Source organism: Hoplias malabaricus, chromosome 1 (assembly GCF_029633855.1).
Source record: "Hoplias malabaricus isolate fHopMal1 chromosome 1, fHopMal1.hap1, whole genome shotgun sequence".
Taxonomy (NCBI): domain Eukaryota; kingdom Metazoa; phylum Chordata; class Actinopteri; order Characiformes; family Erythrinidae; genus Hoplias; species Hoplias malabaricus.
The window spans coordinates 13,037,349-13,055,587 of record NC_089800.1 but is presented as its reverse complement, the minus strand read 5'-3'; the positions used below and the strand labels follow the sequence as shown (position 1 = coordinate 13,055,587).

The following is an 18,239-nucleotide window of genomic DNA, read 5'->3' as shown; positions in this document are numbered from 1 at the left end:
ACCACTCTGCTCACATCTCCTTCCTCCACCTTGTGAAACACAGGGGGAACGGTCATCAATGACGGAGAGCAATGAAAAATCATTTCTCGTTCCGTCCGACTCGCGCTCAGAAGGAAATGTCTCGGCTCGTCATCGTGGAAAGGGAGACCTAACACTTTCGAATCACATTTCAAAGTCAAAAACTATAGAAATGATCCCTGAAAGTATAGTCTTAACTCAACAACTCTCAGAGCTCCTCTCTTCTTCTCTGAGCCTCAGCTCTCGCTGACGGTGAAGAGTCTCACTCAGTGCCGAGAGGAAGCAGATAAACACAACTTTAAATTCAGCGTTTATTCCGCGTAACCGCAGCATTTTAATCCCTACGTATTCACTTGTTTATTTCTGAAATCCACTTTTTCTGGCAATAGCGCTAATGTTTGTGACCTTTTCTGTTCGATGAGAAACATAACACAACCCTTCAATACAATAATCGCTGACTTTGACAGGGTTGAAGTCAAGTATGTAAATATAACTAAGGAGAAACATCGAAAATAAGATTTAAGTATATTTTACAAAGAAACACGGTTTTATTGCGGTAAGTGTTCACCCACAATCCTTCAGGGCTTATGCATAAATTATTACATCACCTTTAAAATCCCGCCCATTCAGCTGCTCCACATCGTAAAATCGAAAACACGACTGACTGCGTTTAACATTTTTATTTCGTTGTACCTTGTACATTATTCATATTTTCAAAACAAGTCGCTTTTACTTTTGTCCAATATTTATTGTGTGGGACATATACCTGGTACTATTATAAAATAGGGTCCATTACACAACGTTGCTCGACGTGAAACATGTTCTAGTTTTAACGTTCCGGGTGACGTAGGCATAATAATAGTATGTGGGTAACGTAGGCTGTGTCTGAAAGAGAAGGTAGCTAGCGTCCTCAGTGCCTTGCTGTCTTCTTATCTCATACGTCAGTGTCTTAAGGCAGCATTTTGACATTAAGGAACTTGTAACATTAGAGACAGACTTTAAATGCTGCAACGTGTAAGTGTGCTTTCAGGATTTGTGTACAATGCTCCCTCACCAGAAATATTAGAATAGTTTGAATATATTTGAGAAAGCAGACAGGGTTTTATACAAGCTTTCAATACAGACATATACAGACCCAGCACCTCCCTCCCTATACTGCCTCAGTAGACAGCATTCCAGTCAATTCAGAAACAGCTATGAAATTCCACAGCTATGAAACAGATATGAAATGCTTCTAAACTACTAATGATGGCAAACTACCTACTGGCATTGTCTACCACCGCACATTACTGTATTATTCACCAACGCATTAGCAAATGGCTGTGTAAAAAGAGTAAGATACTAGTTACAATGTTTTTACCTCATACAAACATGAACCTAGCAATCTTATTACACGTGTGTCTGCTTTATTAATAACTGAAAAGTAATGAAATGTGGAATTCATTAAACAGCACTGAAAACCTACAGTGGGACTCTATAGTGTGTATGAGCAAAATAGACAGCCACCAGTGGGGCAATATTTTTTCCTCTGGTAGACAGATGACAATAACATGTTCTTATTAGAACCGCAACCCTGAAATGGACAAGTGGAAAAGATAATGATGATGATGTTTTTATTAGGGATGCAGAGCAACAGATATACTCTAACTGTGGATCTATAAAGTGCACGTATACAGTATGGCCAGTGGAGCTGAGAGAATGGAACATAGAGAAACAAAGAGTTGCTATTATTGTTATGGCTGCACATAAACATTTCTAATATTCTTATTCATCAATGATTCTCAAGTCCCCCCCCCATTCCTGATCAACAAAATGATACTCGTTTGTAGAGATATGTAATAACTTAAGATTTGTATCATCTCTCTTGCATTCTCTAAGACTGGGCTGTTAGTATATGCTTAGTTTTCATGTGGCAGTGCCTGTAATGGCCTCTAGGGGACAGTATGTCCATTTAAAATATAATTTTAATATACATTCTCACATCGTTGTTTTCTTAAAATGAAATGCATTTCAAAACGTATGTCCATTTTAAAAATCTTTGCATTGATCGTTCTCCAACATCTCTGAAAAGGTATGACATTGAGTAATGATCCAGTACCAGGCAAGTCTAAAAACATGTATTTCGAATACTGGTTCTGTCACTGGACAGAACATTCACACAAACGTTAGATTATATTACAAACGTACTAGAACTTTTCGACAAAACTTTCTAAACAGTTGCTATTATATAGGTATTTTGACTACATCTGACGTTTACTAGTAATATACCTCACCACTCTGCTCACATCTCCTTCCTCCACCCTGTGAAACACAGGGGGAACGGTCATCAATGACGGAGAGCAATGAAAGATTCATTTCTCGTTCCGTCCGATTCACGCTCAGAAGGAAATGTCTCGGCTCATCATCGTGGAGAGGGAGACCTAACACTTTCGAATCAAATTTCCAAGTTAGAAACTATAGAAATGATCCCTGAAAGTATAGTCTTAACTCAACAACTGTCAGAGCTCCTCTCTTCTTCTCTGAGCCTCAGCTCTCACTGATGGTGAAGAGTTTCACTCAGCGTCGAGTGGAAGGAGCTAAACTCACAGTTAAACACAACTTTAAATCCGCTTCACCTCAGCAGTTTAACTCCAGTGCATTAACTACGGAACACTTGTTTATATCGGAAATCCACTCTTTCTGGAAATAACGCTCATATTTTTGTCGTTTTCTGAACTTTTTTCGGTTCGGTGATAAAATCAACACAGCATTTAAATATATTAAAGCGCAGATTTTGACAGAGTTGAACTAAAGTACATAAATATAGGGAAAAAACATGATTATATTTAACATAAAAAATACAGTTTTACTGCGGTACGTGTGTACCCACAATCCTTCAGTGTTTATGCATACATCATTGCGTCACATTAAAACCCCGCCCCTTTAACGGCTTCAGTAATTTAGAGCACAGAAAAAGTCGAAAACAGGATAAACGACTGTTTTTAATGAGCCGTCACTACACGCTGTATTCTGTTTTAATACAAGACTGTTCCAAAACAAACATTTCGGACAGCTACTACTACAAATACAGTATTGTGAAAAAACATTAGCTTTAAAATTCTCTTTGACATTCTACATAAAGTAAACATTCAGTGAAAAAATATAATGGCAGTCCATTTGCTTTGGATGAAGGAAAAAATTAATCACATATTACTGAAAGATGCGGCCAAGCAGTGGGTTGTGTAGAGAAACTTTGTGTACCTGTGTTTAATCCGTAACGGACCCTGATGGTATAGAAATGTCTGGCCAACATTTAACCCTTAGACAAATTCAAGTCACATTTTTTGAAGTCATATATTCATGATAGCTATGATTTTGTAGTTTGAAACTGCCTGCCTTACCTCTTACGGACAGTCGAACATCTTTGTGTTTAGATCTCTTTCCTGTATTTTTCTAAAATGTTCAGTACCACCAACAGCTGCTGAATATAAAAATTATTCACTTTTGCATTTAATGACCCAATACCACCAATATTGCACTTATACACTAAGCTAAATACTTTGTTCTCGCAATTGAATGTGTATACAAATGACTAATTTTTCTACCATTCTTACATATATTTAACACTATTCAGATCTATTATTTCCATCTAGTTAACATCCTAATTTTTACTAAGATATGTAACAAGGATGTCCTATAGAATTCCTAGAATTAACTGTAACTAATTGTCCGTGACCGGTTTGTCTGTAGGACTTCTAACAGCCCCTGGTTAGCAAAAGGCTTTTTCTAAATTCAAACAAACAGACTAGAACTTACTATATTTTATAGCTTTTTTTGTTATCTAAAACAAAAGCCTACTCAATTCCATGTCAAAGACTAATGCATAAACCCCATAATAATATTCTAATTTTCACAATCAGTGTACCTTACCACTCTGCCTACACCTCCTTCCTCTACTCCGTGAAACACGGAGAGAACGGTCATCAATGACGGAGAGCAATGAAAGATTCATTTCTCATTCCGTCCGATTAACGCTCAGAAGGAAAAGTTTCGGCTCATCATCGTGGTGAGAGAGACGTAACACTTTCAAGTCAAATTTCCAAGTCAGAAACTATAGAAATGATCCCTGAAAGTATAGTCTTAACTCAACAACTCCCACAGCGCCTCTCTTCTTCTCTGAGCCTCAGCTCTCGTTGACGGTGAAGAGTCTCACGCAACGACCAGAGGAAGGGGCGAAACACCTTTAAACGCAGCATTAAATCCGTTACACCGCAACATTTTAATCCCTGCAGATTGTGCTGATCAAGGCACATATTTTAAAACTCACTCTTTGTGGAAATACCACCCATTTTTTGCTGGTTTAGGACTTTTTCCTTGACAGGATTTAACTAAATTTAATTAAATGTAATGTAATTCAAGCAGTAATTCTTGACAGGAATTAACTAAATATGTATTTAACAACAAATAATGACAACTGTAGCGTATATTTCACACTAAAACAGTTGTATTGCTGCACTTTCTGATTTATGCAAAATTATTACGTCACAATAACCCGCCCATTCAGCTGTAGTCCTTTAGCCCAGTTCGATACGAAAAGAAGAAACTAGGATAAACACTGCATTTTAGACACTTTGACCACTTTTCGATTTATCACGTTTTAACTTCAAGACTGAAACATTCAGATTTTCAAAACAAGTCGATTTTATTTTCTTCTAGGCTATAGATTCTAGCAATAGTCCGTGAGACCTATGTGCACGACTAGAAATAAGCACTAGCTTCAAATTTTCCGGATGATGTCGGCTTAAAATTATGGTAAAATTAACCTTCACATGAAGCATAAACATTCAGTGTAGCATGGTAAAGACAGTCGCTTCTAAACTGCGAATGAGGTCTAATGGCAGACTCTCAAATTTCATGTTACTCTACTACACACAGATCAGCTGAAAGACTAAAATGACCTCATTGTCCATATTGTCAGCTCCAGTTTTGTTTTTTATTATTTTTAAATTTCTTTCTTTTTTTTTACACAGAAACATTAATAACAATGATAACAATTATAACAGATAATACAAAACAAGAAAGGAAGAATTTTGTGGGGGTAAAATAAGTAATAAGCGATTTAAGTGAAAATGGTACATAGTGTTTTCACAGCCTTTTTGATATTCAAATTTTCGATTGCCAAGTGATAGTGTTTGTACTCCAAGATGTAGACTGGGGAAAATGGTCTTGTGTTAGTGACTTTACATTGGTGGATATGAAATTTGGCAAGAAATGAGATATAATGAGATACAATCCTTATTTTGCTTACATATATCATGGAATCCAAATAGTATATTTCAGAGTATGTTTACATTACCAAATAAATAGAATAAAGTTTCAGGTTGCTCATCACAGAAACTGCAGCTTAGGTCGATGTCATTATTAAATTTTTGTAAGAAGGCATTTGCTGGATAATGATTGTAAATAAATTTGAAGGACACTTCTTTGACATCTTGTATTATCTACTAGATTGTTCCAATGAGCAAACCAGGGAGTAAGAAATATTGTTTCTCTGAAAGCTCCAGTTCATCTACATCTAGCAGATCCAGGACCAACAACCATCGTATCCAATCAGACGTAGCGTCGCTATGTGACGTCATTACAACTGCGACCATGTAAAAGAACCGTAAAGATTCACGCGACAGTTAATCTAATTTCCAGCTTAAGTAAGGACTGCACTGTTTATGTACAAGGTAATACCTTTTTTTTTAAATGAAATAAAATGTGGCTTTGTATGGGGAGAGATTAGTCTAAAAATACTTGACAAATGCGTAAATGTTAATCCACAAAGTAAACACAAGTCACAACACAAATATGTTTCACTATTCATAAAGAAATATATCCCAATCTGTGTCTCACGGTTTCAAATTTATACAAATACAGTTAATGTGTTTTGTTATGTTTAAATTTACATTGCATATATTTGTAAAGCCACAGTTTCGAACTTAAAATGTATTTATAAAGTGTTGAATCTGCATTTGTGGATCAAGTCACTCGTCTGTTTTCCGTGACGTTCATTTCTATTCGCGGGTTTTTGGATTTTGAGACTTTCCTAAAAAAATAAATAAGAAAATGAGACTTTCCTTTCGCGTTTCACTCAATCCACACAAATGCAGCCTTCATCCACAAATATGGACAGGTGAATATGTCACCGCTAGATGGCACTGTTGTTTTCTCCAGTGTTTCAAGACTGACCTGTTGATCTCAGAACTGCCACAATATAACCCCCTGTAGGCGGGACTGTGACTCCTTTGGCTGCCACTGTAAATGACGGACGGCTGCTGATGGGCTAAATAAAAGTGATGACCAATGAGAAGCGCATTTTCTGTTTACATGGTGTATCTGCCTCTCCCTTCGTGCGGAGGAATAGCAGCATCTGTCTGTTTGAAACGTACCACCCGTCTTAACACTCCATCCTCACACTGAACACAACGTGTCCTGTATTAGTTCAATAAGGAAAACAGGCGTTTAATGTCCAAATACGGGATGGCTATAGTATTTTGTTTGACAGCTCTAGTCTGCAGCTAAATTATGGAAGTTCTGCTGGATTTTAACGTCGTTAAATTTAGGGCACAGTGATCACCCACTCCTAACTGGCTGTGATATGAAGCTGATTTCAGTGGCTTATTCGTTGGCATTTTGTTCACAACTTTCACATTAAATGTTGATCAATTGCATCTCTATTTAAGTTGGCCCCACATCTCCTAAAACAAATATTTATTTGTGAATAGTGAAACATATTTTTGTTTAATTAGTGGATTCACTTTTGTGCATTTGTCAATTATTTTGAGATTAATTTCTTCATAGGAAATTACTTTAAACTACCTTTTACAGAAATTATTTAAACATTTAAAGACAATTATCTATGATACATAATGATATGATGTGATAGCATTTGTTTAAACGGAAAGAATAAAATACTCTGTAATAAATAAATACCAGGAATGTTGTATTTATTGGTGACAGAATTTGACACCAATATGAAACAATGTACAACTTAGCACAGCATGCATAGCTTAGCCTGCTCATGTGTCTTAACAATCTAGGCCTTTTTTCCATTTTCCACCTTAAATTACATATCCATATCTTGAGGCTTCCTACTCAGGCGGTTACTGAATTACGGGCAGTTTTATGATGGCTGTCTGCCATTTCTCCACTGATAGTTTCTCTTTCTTCACCCAGTGTTGCTCAGTAAGTTAGTAAGTAACTCCTCAGTAAGGAAAGTAGCTATTGGCTGTCGTAAAAGTCTATAAAATGCTAAATACCCTAAATATGTTCTTCTGTTGATTCTTTTTTTTTTTGGGTCATTCTCAACATAAATTCATGACTTTAATGCTTTGTCTAGACCCACGTTAAATAAATTTTTTCTGTATTGTAACATTTTAGAGTATCAAGTGTAATCAAAAGACGTTTTTTGTGACAATATTATATAATTTAATGTATAAAGATATAATTACTTAAAAGGAGAAATAATTAAATGCTTAATTTAATTCTTAAATTTTGAAATAGTAGCTTAAACAATTTTGTGATTTATTTAATTATTATTAAAATGACTATTTATATATTTATTTCATACGTCTGCAACCTTGCACTATGAAATAATTAAATCTGTCAGAACCATCCATCATCCATCAGTGGGTGTTAACGTTAACTCTGAAAAACTAAAAAAAAAAAAATAAACCTAAAATTCCCAGAGATAATATCTGACAGTGAAGATAAGTATGATGTTTAGGTAATGTTCTTTGCATATTTTTTGCATGTTTAATTTTTTTATTTTAGTTTACAAAGATTTTGTTTATTTAATATATCTAATTCATATATTTACTTAAGTGAAAAACTTATCCTTCATTCTCAGTTACACAGGTACTGTACAGATACATTATTGTCACTAAAGGTACAAACAGTGATAATGAATTTTTAGACAAAATATAAGTCCTAAATATTAAATGGGGACTATGAAATCAAAACAACTTTACAGTCTACCATTAACACAGAACATGGTACAATTATGTTCCCTAACTAAAGGACTGCTTATGTACTCTTGAGGGAACCACCACAGTGACAGTTTTACTGAGAGTGTAGACTGTAAAACATATTTGTTTGGTGAATGTTTTATCTTTGTTTGGTTTAACTTTGTCTTTGGTCGTCTGTGTTTTCTTATTGTACAAATGCAGTGTGTTGTACGTTAGAAACAGAGACTGTGTATAGACCTAAATGTGAGTGTTGCTGGTGGAGGAATTTGAATATTTAAATAATAATTAATGTAATAATAATAATGATAATAAAATTGCAAATGTCTTTAGTTCATGGTTCTGCTGAGAATCTGTTCTGCAGTTAAAATGTCTTTAGTGAGAGCTGTAATAGGTCATAACACATAACATAACATAAACTTGGCATGTAGTATGTACTTTTTTCTTTTACTTTATCTTTTAATTGGTTTGTCTTTCAGGAACGCTGGATCTTCACTGAAGAACACTGTTGTTTTCTGGTGTTTTGCTGCGTTTCTATCGGTGGAAACAGTCTTCCCATAATGCAGCTCACCCTAAATCTCATGCACTTTTCACCCCAACTGACATTTAAAAAAATAAATTAGCATATTTTACCAAACCAGCCAATCAGCAAAGCCAATTAAAATGAGTCTTTATATGCCTTGTGAAATGACTAGGGTTCTCAATGATGGTGAAGATGAAAAAAGTCAGATATTTAAAGAATTTCCACCATGACAGAGAAAACTAGTTCCACAGACTAAGTATCAGCAGCGACTGCAGACTCTTCTTTAAATCTGTTTCTTAAAAGCTCATCCATCTGATCCTATTCTCCATTTATGAGGCTGGTGTGGTATTCCCCCAGTCAGGAACTCATTCTCTTTGAGGTCTTCCTCATTCTTCTTCAGGCCTGAGGCACGTACTAGTCCACATAGAACTAGTGATGTTCTCTGGCCTGGAGTGGGCACAGAATGAGGTAAATTTGGGCTGGCCTACTAACATCTCCTGCTAAGGTGGGTGTAGCATACCTGCAATGGGTGGTCCCACTGGCCCCGCCCACACTGGGCACAGCTTATGGCATGCAGGCAGGAGGACCACCCAAACTGAAGGTTCGGGTAACCTCAGCTCCACCCACACTGGGAGGAAGAGACAGTTTGGTCCATGCCCAAATTTAATAAGGCACAGTTTCTTTCTACAGAACTTCTGCTTTAACACTCGGTCTCAGGTTGAGGGGAGATGTGTGGGCGGTTCTGAATGGGTCATGTGATAACTGTTTTTTTTTAATCACCATGAATGAGGAGGCTAGAGCTCTGAGCTAAGCTTGATCAAACTGAACCCACCTTCTGGTTTGATTCTTAATCTGGATGCTGTGATCATTCCTGCCGTATTCGTTATGTCTTTGTCTGAAATAAAGAGCTATTCAAAAGTTGTTGTGGGTTTTTTTTTTGTCTTTGGTGCATTGCCTTATTCCACAGTTAAATCTAAAATTCTTAAATACCCAAATATATTACATATTCAGGCTGAAGAATATGAAACCATGCTTTTCATAAAAAAAAAAAATTCTCAGGAATTTTTGTGTGTTTGTGAAAGTGTGAAAGTTTTCTCATCCATAGTGAGTGATTGTATGTATAATCAGTGGAGTCATGAACAAACTGTTATTTCTACATACAAAAGTCCACAGTAAACACTTCAAGCTTAAAATGTATCAAATGTGATTGTATTTAGATTAAAATTCATTTTAGGAGCAGACTTTACATTTATGGTAAGAGCAGAGCCCCTGAGACACTGTAAACATGGGCCCTGGAATAGCACACAAAGCATAAGCCATCATTTTTAGTCCCAAATTGAATTTGAACAGTTTTGTTATTAATTATTTTGTGTCCCTTTAAAAGTGTAATGTGAGCATGACATTGAAGACTCTCTAGCCCTGTCCAGAATGGAACTGTAAGCATGTGGTTTTCCTCCCAGTTTACACTTCGGTGACATCAACAACACGTGGACCTACAGGACAAAAGACCTTAAGGCTGCATGGTTCAGAGGTGTGTGTTTGGGACTGATGTGTGATGTGCAGATTCTACAAGTGCCTGGCTGTTCTTGGGAGGTTTGGACGAGTTTGATTAGGAGTCTGTAGTGGCTCAGATTTGATTAAAAACACAATGCACCTCAATTACAAGTTAATTTAATGAACAAAGGCATTTATATTCACAGCTTACACCGACATGTTCTGAGTAATGAGTCTCTGCAGAGCCTGAATTCTTACACCCCTCACTAAAGGCCAAAGTGAACTGTTATCGACTGACTTTCTCCCAAATCTTAATGCTGATTTAGATCAGGGGTTCTTGATTTAGATCGCTGCATGGGAGACTCCGTCCACAGTGTTCTGCTGGGTGAGGCACGGGTAGGAAAGTAGGACATGTCTTTTCTTGGCTTATAGATCACAAATTATTAACAAAAACATGGAAACCTCATCTTAAAACACAGAGGACCTTATTCTTCAAAATGACCGCACACAAATTTAACTTCTCTTTGACATACATTAGTTTCACCTTTGATGTATCTCTACAACCAAACTCAGATCTGTTACGAGTGACTCACATTAGTATGCCGATGAAACCAGCACTGGTTTTAACACAACTTTGACCAATAATGGCCAACATTACTACAATAAGACCACATTTCTCAGAGCAAAACAAAGCCAAGTAGATTTGTGAATCATTTGTGAGGGTTTTTTTCATTTCTGCTGAAGATAGCAATGTTAATGTACACTCTCAGAGGAAAAGGTACATTATTGGTCACTAAAGATACAAACCGTGTAAATGTACCTTTAAAGGGTGTGGTGTTCCCTAAATGTATATTGCATTCTCTTCTCCAGAAGGAGAGGTGAATATTTGTAAGTTTTCAATATAGAACTGTGTAAAATAAAAGAACACAGTATAAATCTTGGAGATGAAGTGCGGCGTATGAAATCAACACAATTTTTAAATCTTCAGTTACTATATAATAAGAGCAGAAAGTATATGTTGTGAATGCAAAACAGAAAAAATAGATCAAAAGAATATTTTTAAAATATATTGGTTACTCTTTGTAGTTATTTGATACTGATTTTTGTTTGCATTTTGCCAGTCTTTGCTTTCATTGTTCTGAAGCAATCTTCACACGTGGGATGGTCTTAGAAGAAGGCGTTCACCTTGAATCCCCATTTATCACTGATTTGGTGCTCGGAAACCGCCTCTGGGGCCTAGCCACGCCCACACCTCCAGCTTTCAAGCCTTTTCAAACATAGCGGAATTAGCTTTCCCGCAGGCGTTAAAGTTTTGCGGCACTTCGGCGGATTTCCGTCACAGCCGTTAGCCGCTCAGTTGTGTCAGGCTGTGAACGGTTGAGTTTCTATTTTAGTGTGTCTTTAAATAGAATGGGTATCTGAATAACAGAGGATTAGAATATGCGGACATTTGCGACACCTGCTGGCATAAAATAGAATTACATCTTAGCAATGCAGGTGAAATCACAGGTTAAGGATTGATGAGAATGATTTCAAGAATTTAATTTATAAAATGACAGTTTTGGGGAAAAATCATAAAGGGAGGGTTTCAAGAATTCTATCCATCACAAACAGCTGTTTTATTTGAGTCTCTGCGTGACTGGTGCTTGTGGCTTCCAGTGAGACGTCACAGCCTCTACTCATTCTCCACTTGTCTATTTTTATAATAAGATTAAATAAAAACATACACTGAAAATGTATGTACACAGCTGATTGTCAAGCCACTATTATTCAGTTGATTAAAGCATCCTTAAAATCATATATAGTCCTAGAAAAACATATCATTTCCATAAAATGCTATTGGTATATTTAAATAAAGTGTAGGTTAAGGCCTTTTTACAACTTGAGGGGTGTTTTGTAAAATTAATTTTGGCATTAAAAAGTTGATACAAACAAAACTGCTAAATAGTAGCATTGCAGAATAGATATTGCAGATGTTCATAGCCCTCCCCTACCTGAAACATGTTTGAGAACTCTGAAGCAAAGAGAAGCAAAGAGAGATTCCAGAAGCAAAAGATCTGACCGAAAAAACAAAACAAAAGAAAAAAACAAAAAAAAAAAAACACTGAGAGCAAACACTGGCAAAATGCAAATCAAAATAATGATAAGTAATAAGGTTATCAATCTGCTCTTGATTCTAGGAATTTTGCTTGCAGATTTATTTGTGCTTTTGTACAACTTCTGACACAAAATTCCCTCTATATATATATACCTCTCCACTCTCTGGAGCACAGAGGGAATGTCATCAATGATGGAGAGCAATGAAAGATTCATTTTGTGGTGTAGTGGCTTAGTAGATGCAGTATAAATAATGTTTGTGTTAACGGGAGTACAGCCATATCTATTGTCCAGTAGGGGTCTCTTATCCTTCTAAGGAAAAAGTAATGATTCTGTCTGCTAAAGCAATTAGTTGTTAGTTTGACTCATCTGGAGTGAGATTTACTTGCCATGTCTCTGTAAAGATAAGCCTAGAGCACATTAAAGGTTGACAAAGAAGAACAAACCAAGGTTGACTGTCTGTTATTACACGTTCCTTGCACCATCCGCTTCCCCCCAGAAAAAAGTGTCTCAGCTTTTTGTTGTGGTAAAAGTGACGCAATGCTTTCAACTCAGATTTCCAAATTAAAAACTATAGAAATGATCTCTGAAAGTATAGTCTTAATCCAGCAGCCCTCAGAGCTCCTCTCTTCTTCTCTGAGCTCCAGCTCTCGCTGACGGTGGAGAGTCTCACTTAGCGCAGAGTGAAAGGAGCTACCCACCATGTGCTTCACTTGAGGGTTTTAAAACTAATCACCACGGAACACTAATTTGTGTTAGACGACCCTAAACATATGTTGTTGTTTTTAAATAAATGTTGTGTTTATTACCTTTATTCTCCTTTCTCAAGATCTCCACTTGGTCGTCTGTGACCCTGAATGAGGCTTTCAAGTCTTTCAGCTCCTCTGAGTAAAGATATATCCCGTTAGTCATTAATATTTCAACATGATGAACATTTGCTTAGAATTTCAACACTTAGAAAATAAAGCAATTATGACTACTTCTAAATAAGAAAATTGTTGAACATACTTAAATGTAGCACATGTTCTTCAAATGCACAAACAAACTATAATGTTTGGAGGCTCACCATTATTTTTTCTTTTCAGTTCCTCCAGTTCATTCTCAAATCGTGTCTGAGTGGTGCTCTGATTCACTGCTTGAGCTAAGGATAAATGCAAAAATAAACGTATTAAACAAGACATGAGGAAGCGCAGCAGGTAGTGTCACAGTCACACAGCTCCAGGGACCTTCAGGTTGTGGCTTCAAGTCCTGCTCCAGGTGACTGTCTGTGAGGAGTTGGTGTGTTCTCTCCATGTCTGCATGGGTTTCCTCCCACAGTCCAAAAAAAACACTCGGTAGGTGGATTGGCGACTCAAAAAAATGTGTCCATGAATGTGAGTGTGTGTTGCCCTCTGAAGGACTGGGTGTCCAGGGTGTGTTTTTGCCTTGCACCCAATGATTCTGGGTGGGCTCCAGACCCATCGTGACCCTGAACTGGATAATCGGTTACAGATAAAGAATGAATAAATGAAGACATGAGGAAGTGGATCGTTTTTATTGAATTGCAAACTAATCTTTCTCACTAAAGGGGAGATTGTTGGGGTTGTTAGAGTTAGACTCATTTTATTGGCCACTGTGCTTGAACACAGGAATTTATTTTCCAAATTTAACCCTGTGCAGTGAAACACACATTTACTCACGCATGCCTGGAGCGGAGGGCAGCCCTAGCCACAGCGTCTGGGGAGCAGTTGGGGGTTAGGTGCCTTGCTCAAGGCCACCTTAGTGAGCTCAGGGAATCGGACTGTCAACCTTCCGGTTACAAGCCCATTCTGTCTCATTAATGAGATATTGACATTAGCACAATTTCACAGCACTGAATGTATTTTTATTTGGAATTGTTTGATTTGGTTGAATTCAGTATACCAGTGACATATATTTGCAATACATTTAGCGCAGACTGAGGAAAAAATGACCAATAAATTGAAGAAGAGAGTTGTGGAGATATCCATTCCTCGATTTAAAATGCTGGATGCAATATGTTTGTCTGCCATTCTATATGATACTCAGTATGACATGAGATGAAGTAATTTAAACTTCTTTTGTAGTTCATTCATTGCATTCATTATCTGTAACTGCTTATCCAGTTCAGGGTCGCGGTGGGTCCAGAGCCTACATGGAAACATTGGGCGCAAGGCGGGAATACACCCTGGAGGGGGCACCAGTCCTTCACAGGGCAACACACCTACAGACACTTGAGTCGCCAATCCACCTACCAACATGTGTTTTTGGACTGTGGGAGGAAACCGAAGCACCCAGAGGAAACCCACGTGGACACGGGGAGAACACACCACACTCCTCACAGACAGTCACCCGGAGCGGGAATTGAACCCAGAACCTCCAGGTCCCTGGAGCTGTGTGACTGCGACACTACCTGATGCGCCACCGTGCCGCCCCATTCATTGCATGTAAATGCTATTCTGGTTCAGGGTCACGGTGGGTCCAGAGCCTACCTGGAATCATTGGGCGCAAGACAGGGGGCGACACACACTCTCACACTCACACCTATGGACACTTTTGAGTCACCAATCTACCTATCGACGTGTGTTTGTGGGAGGAAACCACGCGGACACAGGGAGAACACACCCGTCACAGACAGTCCGGATCGGTACTTGAACCCACAACTTCCAGTTCCCTGGAGCTGTGTGACTGCCACACTCCTGCTGCGCCATCATGCCGCCACATAGTATATAAAGTTTGTTTATTTATTTATTGTTTTATGTATGCCCTGTGATTTATGGGTAAGGAAAAGACATAGGGAGAATGCTACAAATCTCCCAAAGACAGAAGGATGCATTTCACTGTCTAGGCTTTGATAGACATCTTTAGATATGTCTTCTACCAATTATTTATGATTCTCACTGATTTTGATCACAAATGTACCATGACTTACCTTGAATTAACTGGTTCAGTTCTTCCAACCGACTCTCGCTGGTCCTCAGTCTGCTATCAATAGTGTTCACAGCAGTCGTTATGTGTCTCTGTTCAACTCTCAGCTCTGCTAGCATGGCGCTCATCTCCCTCAGTACTGAGTTGATGTCTGGCTGGCAGGTTTGTGGAGTGGAGGTGGTAGTAAAATCTGCAGGGTTGGAATTTTCAGCCTGAATCTCATTGGCCTTTTCATCATAATGACTGCGAATGATGTCTTTCCCATTGACTGACTGTACAGTCAACAGACCGCAGCACAGCAACGCCAGCAGAGAAGCAGCAATCATCCTTCAAACTTTTTCAGTCTTTCAAGTGGTACGCTTTTATATATGCTGTATATCTAGGCCTAAAAATATTATTGTTTTTATTGACAAGATTTGTTCTGTCACATGACATCCTTAACTGATAAGTGTAATCTCATGTAACAGCCACTGAAAACACCATATAATGTAAACGTGAGGTTGTCTGAGTCACAGCATGCGTTATTCTTGCTGAAGCAGCAGGAAAACGTGATTGTTGATCAGTGTCACTGAACAATTCAGGTCTTGCAAAAGCTCATAGATTATATACTGATTGTAATACTAGAGAACATAGAACTGAACTAGACAAAACAAACAGACGTCTTACAATGAAACCTAGAGGAAACACTCAGTAACTCTCAGAAACCAGAACACCTCAAAACGGAAGCATGAAATGAACAACATCACAAAGACAAAGAATTTAAGTTCCAATAGATAATGGGGAGCACTTGTGAGCTGTCACATGACCAACTAACAGGTCACATGTTTGTTTCTATAAATCTTTTAATAGTTAACATTAAATTGGCCATCTTTATTTTTAGCAAATGATGTGTATTTCCATCCTCATGTATTTTTATGACAAATGATTAAACAAGTTTAGTATTTTTAATAACAATGCTTTCATCAAATGACTGGTAATTAACTTAATTACAAACCCATTTTGATAGTAAAAAACAACAATGGGTTATTAGTTAATTGTCTTGAACCTTTATTTTACTGTGATTTTAACCCTTAGATGACCTTGCATAAGAAACCATCATGCTTCTATGATAAATTTTGACTCGTGGCTTCACATTTGAACTGCTGTTACTGACACAATCCAGCACTTTATCAAGAGATACAAAGTTAAACTCTGTTACACAAGAAGAAAGCCAAACTTTTTTTATTTCTTATTTTTTTATTCATAAAACACCACTGAGTTCTCTGGGTCCAAGCTTACCTCAGATGACAAGAAAGACAATGGAAACACGGTGGTCAGACGAGTCCATGAAAATGCAAAATCCAGTGTTTGTCATGGTGTAATGGTGCCTAAATACCATTGATGTAAAAGTGTATAATGCAGTTTTAGAGAGATATGCTGCCATCAATGTGATATCTTCCTAGCAGGTCAATGGGTATCTCAGCAAGTCAATGCCAGGGCTCATTCTGCATGTTTTAAAACAGCCTGGCTTTTTAGATAGTGTGTGGGTGCTGGATCTCTCTCCTTAGGTGCATCATGAAGAGTAGACTCAGACAATGATAACCACAGACTTTTGAGCAAATAATGTCTTGTATCAAGAATGGCCAAAAACGCAATTGTTATCCTCAATTCCCAAATGATTAAACAATATCATTAACAAGAAAGGTGACATAATGGAAACATACCTCTGCCCCATATTTTTGGAGAATGCTGCAGACATCACATTTTAAATTTGTTTATAATTACAAAATCCAATCTAGTTAGTAATAATCAAGTTGCAGTCTGTAAGTCTGTAAATTTAATAAGTTAAATAAAGCTTCAAATAAACTAGCAAATTACAGATTTGTATTTATATTAAATTCTACAGAATGCCTCAAATTTTCTGGAAACATGACGGCAAATGAATTAGCCAAATAAGTGATTAATCAACCAAATAAACATTAACTACTCACATTTTCAGTTCACAAGACTTTTTATTGGTTAAACCCATTTTCTTTAGTTACTGTTTGCTGTGATCAAATGAAACACATCTATCAGCCTGAGAATCATTCATTTAGCTCTAGGACTCCAGCAAACCAGTCTGTGCTAATGATCTCAAAATAGTAAATTATTTTCAGAAGAGTCAAATTTCCATTACAAGACTTATAAAAAAAAATATATATATATATTAATAATTAATAAAAATGATAAATAAATGGTTTCAATGAGAAAGTTTCAGTTGTTGCTGCTGAACGTGGAATGGCTGGCAAATAAGAAGAGATTACAGCTTCACAGTGATTACAACTAGGCACAGCTTGTGCTCTGGATGAACAAAGACATGAAGATCTGATATTGGAAACTTACTGGAAGCACTGTGACCTGTAAACTTTTAAGCTGCATTAATATTTAACTGACCCTTACTATAAAGTAGTGCATATCTCAGTATCAGAGGACAAACATCTGTTAAGGGAAGAATACTATAAATAAACTCAGTCTGGTCATAAAACCTTGGTATTGATTATATGAATGTGTGATGTAAATGTTTATAATAGAAATTAAAAGGCATATCATGAAGTCAATTTTGATCACATAATCTGATAGCTCATCTCTTGACAGTAATAACTGGTAAAATATAGCTCTGTTAGCTTGAAGACACCTTAAATATCCCAGCCTTAATTTGTGGCTTGTTCAATAATAAAATGCAGACATTATGTTGATTTTTACGTGGCCCACCTCATGTCCATAATATGTCAGATGCAATAAACTGTAGAAAAGAGGATGAAGCTGAGACTTTTTTTTTCATTCCACCTTAAATAGCTCTACAGAAACCCTGGCTATCAAGATTTATATGCGCAATATGATGTATATGTCCAATATGCCATTCAAGTTTAATGTCTTCTTTATTAGTAATATTTATGATTAATGTTTTCTTTATTATTAACTATCTGGTCTACACAACCCATCCTCTAATTCAAGTAAAGCCCTACTTATGACAGTTAGCCCCCACAACACTTGCCAGACATTGAGACAGATTTGGCCCAGTTGTTTTTGTGATTCTTTAAATTAACAAAACTTTCTTAATATTTTTCTATTTGGAAACATCTTTAATTTTTAAATAAAATGAACAGTGAAGACAATGAAAACACAAAACCTGCTGGTGTTATTTTGTTGTGATTTTGTTTTATAGGTTTTATTTG

General features: G+C 37.0%; 3 non-coding genes and 1 pseudogene across 3 annotated transcripts; all 4 read right to left on the bottom strand.

Moving 5' to 3' along the window:
- Nucleotides 1–213, bottom strand: LOC136670674 (small nucleolar RNA U3). The gene has a single exon (XR_010795646.1). It is a non-coding gene; the product is annotated as a small nucleolar RNA U3 (small nucleolar RNA).
- A 2,076-nt stretch (nucleotides 214–2,289) lies between these two features.
- LOC136670497 (small nucleolar RNA U3) lies at nucleotides 2,290–2,503 on the bottom strand. Its single transcript, XR_010795630.1, has one exon. It is a non-coding gene; the product is annotated as a small nucleolar RNA U3 (small nucleolar RNA).
- Nucleotides 2,504–3,925: 1,422 nt separating this feature from the next.
- LOC136670585 (small nucleolar RNA U3) lies at nucleotides 3,926–4,139 on the bottom strand. The gene has a single exon (XR_010795638.1). It is a non-coding gene; the product is annotated as a small nucleolar RNA U3 (small nucleolar RNA).
- An 8,471-nt stretch (nucleotides 4,140–12,610) lies between these two features.
- LOC136670751 (small nucleolar RNA U3) lies at nucleotides 12,611–12,722 on the bottom strand (annotated as a pseudogene).
- Between the last annotated feature and the right edge of the window lie 5,517 nt (nucleotides 12,723–18,239).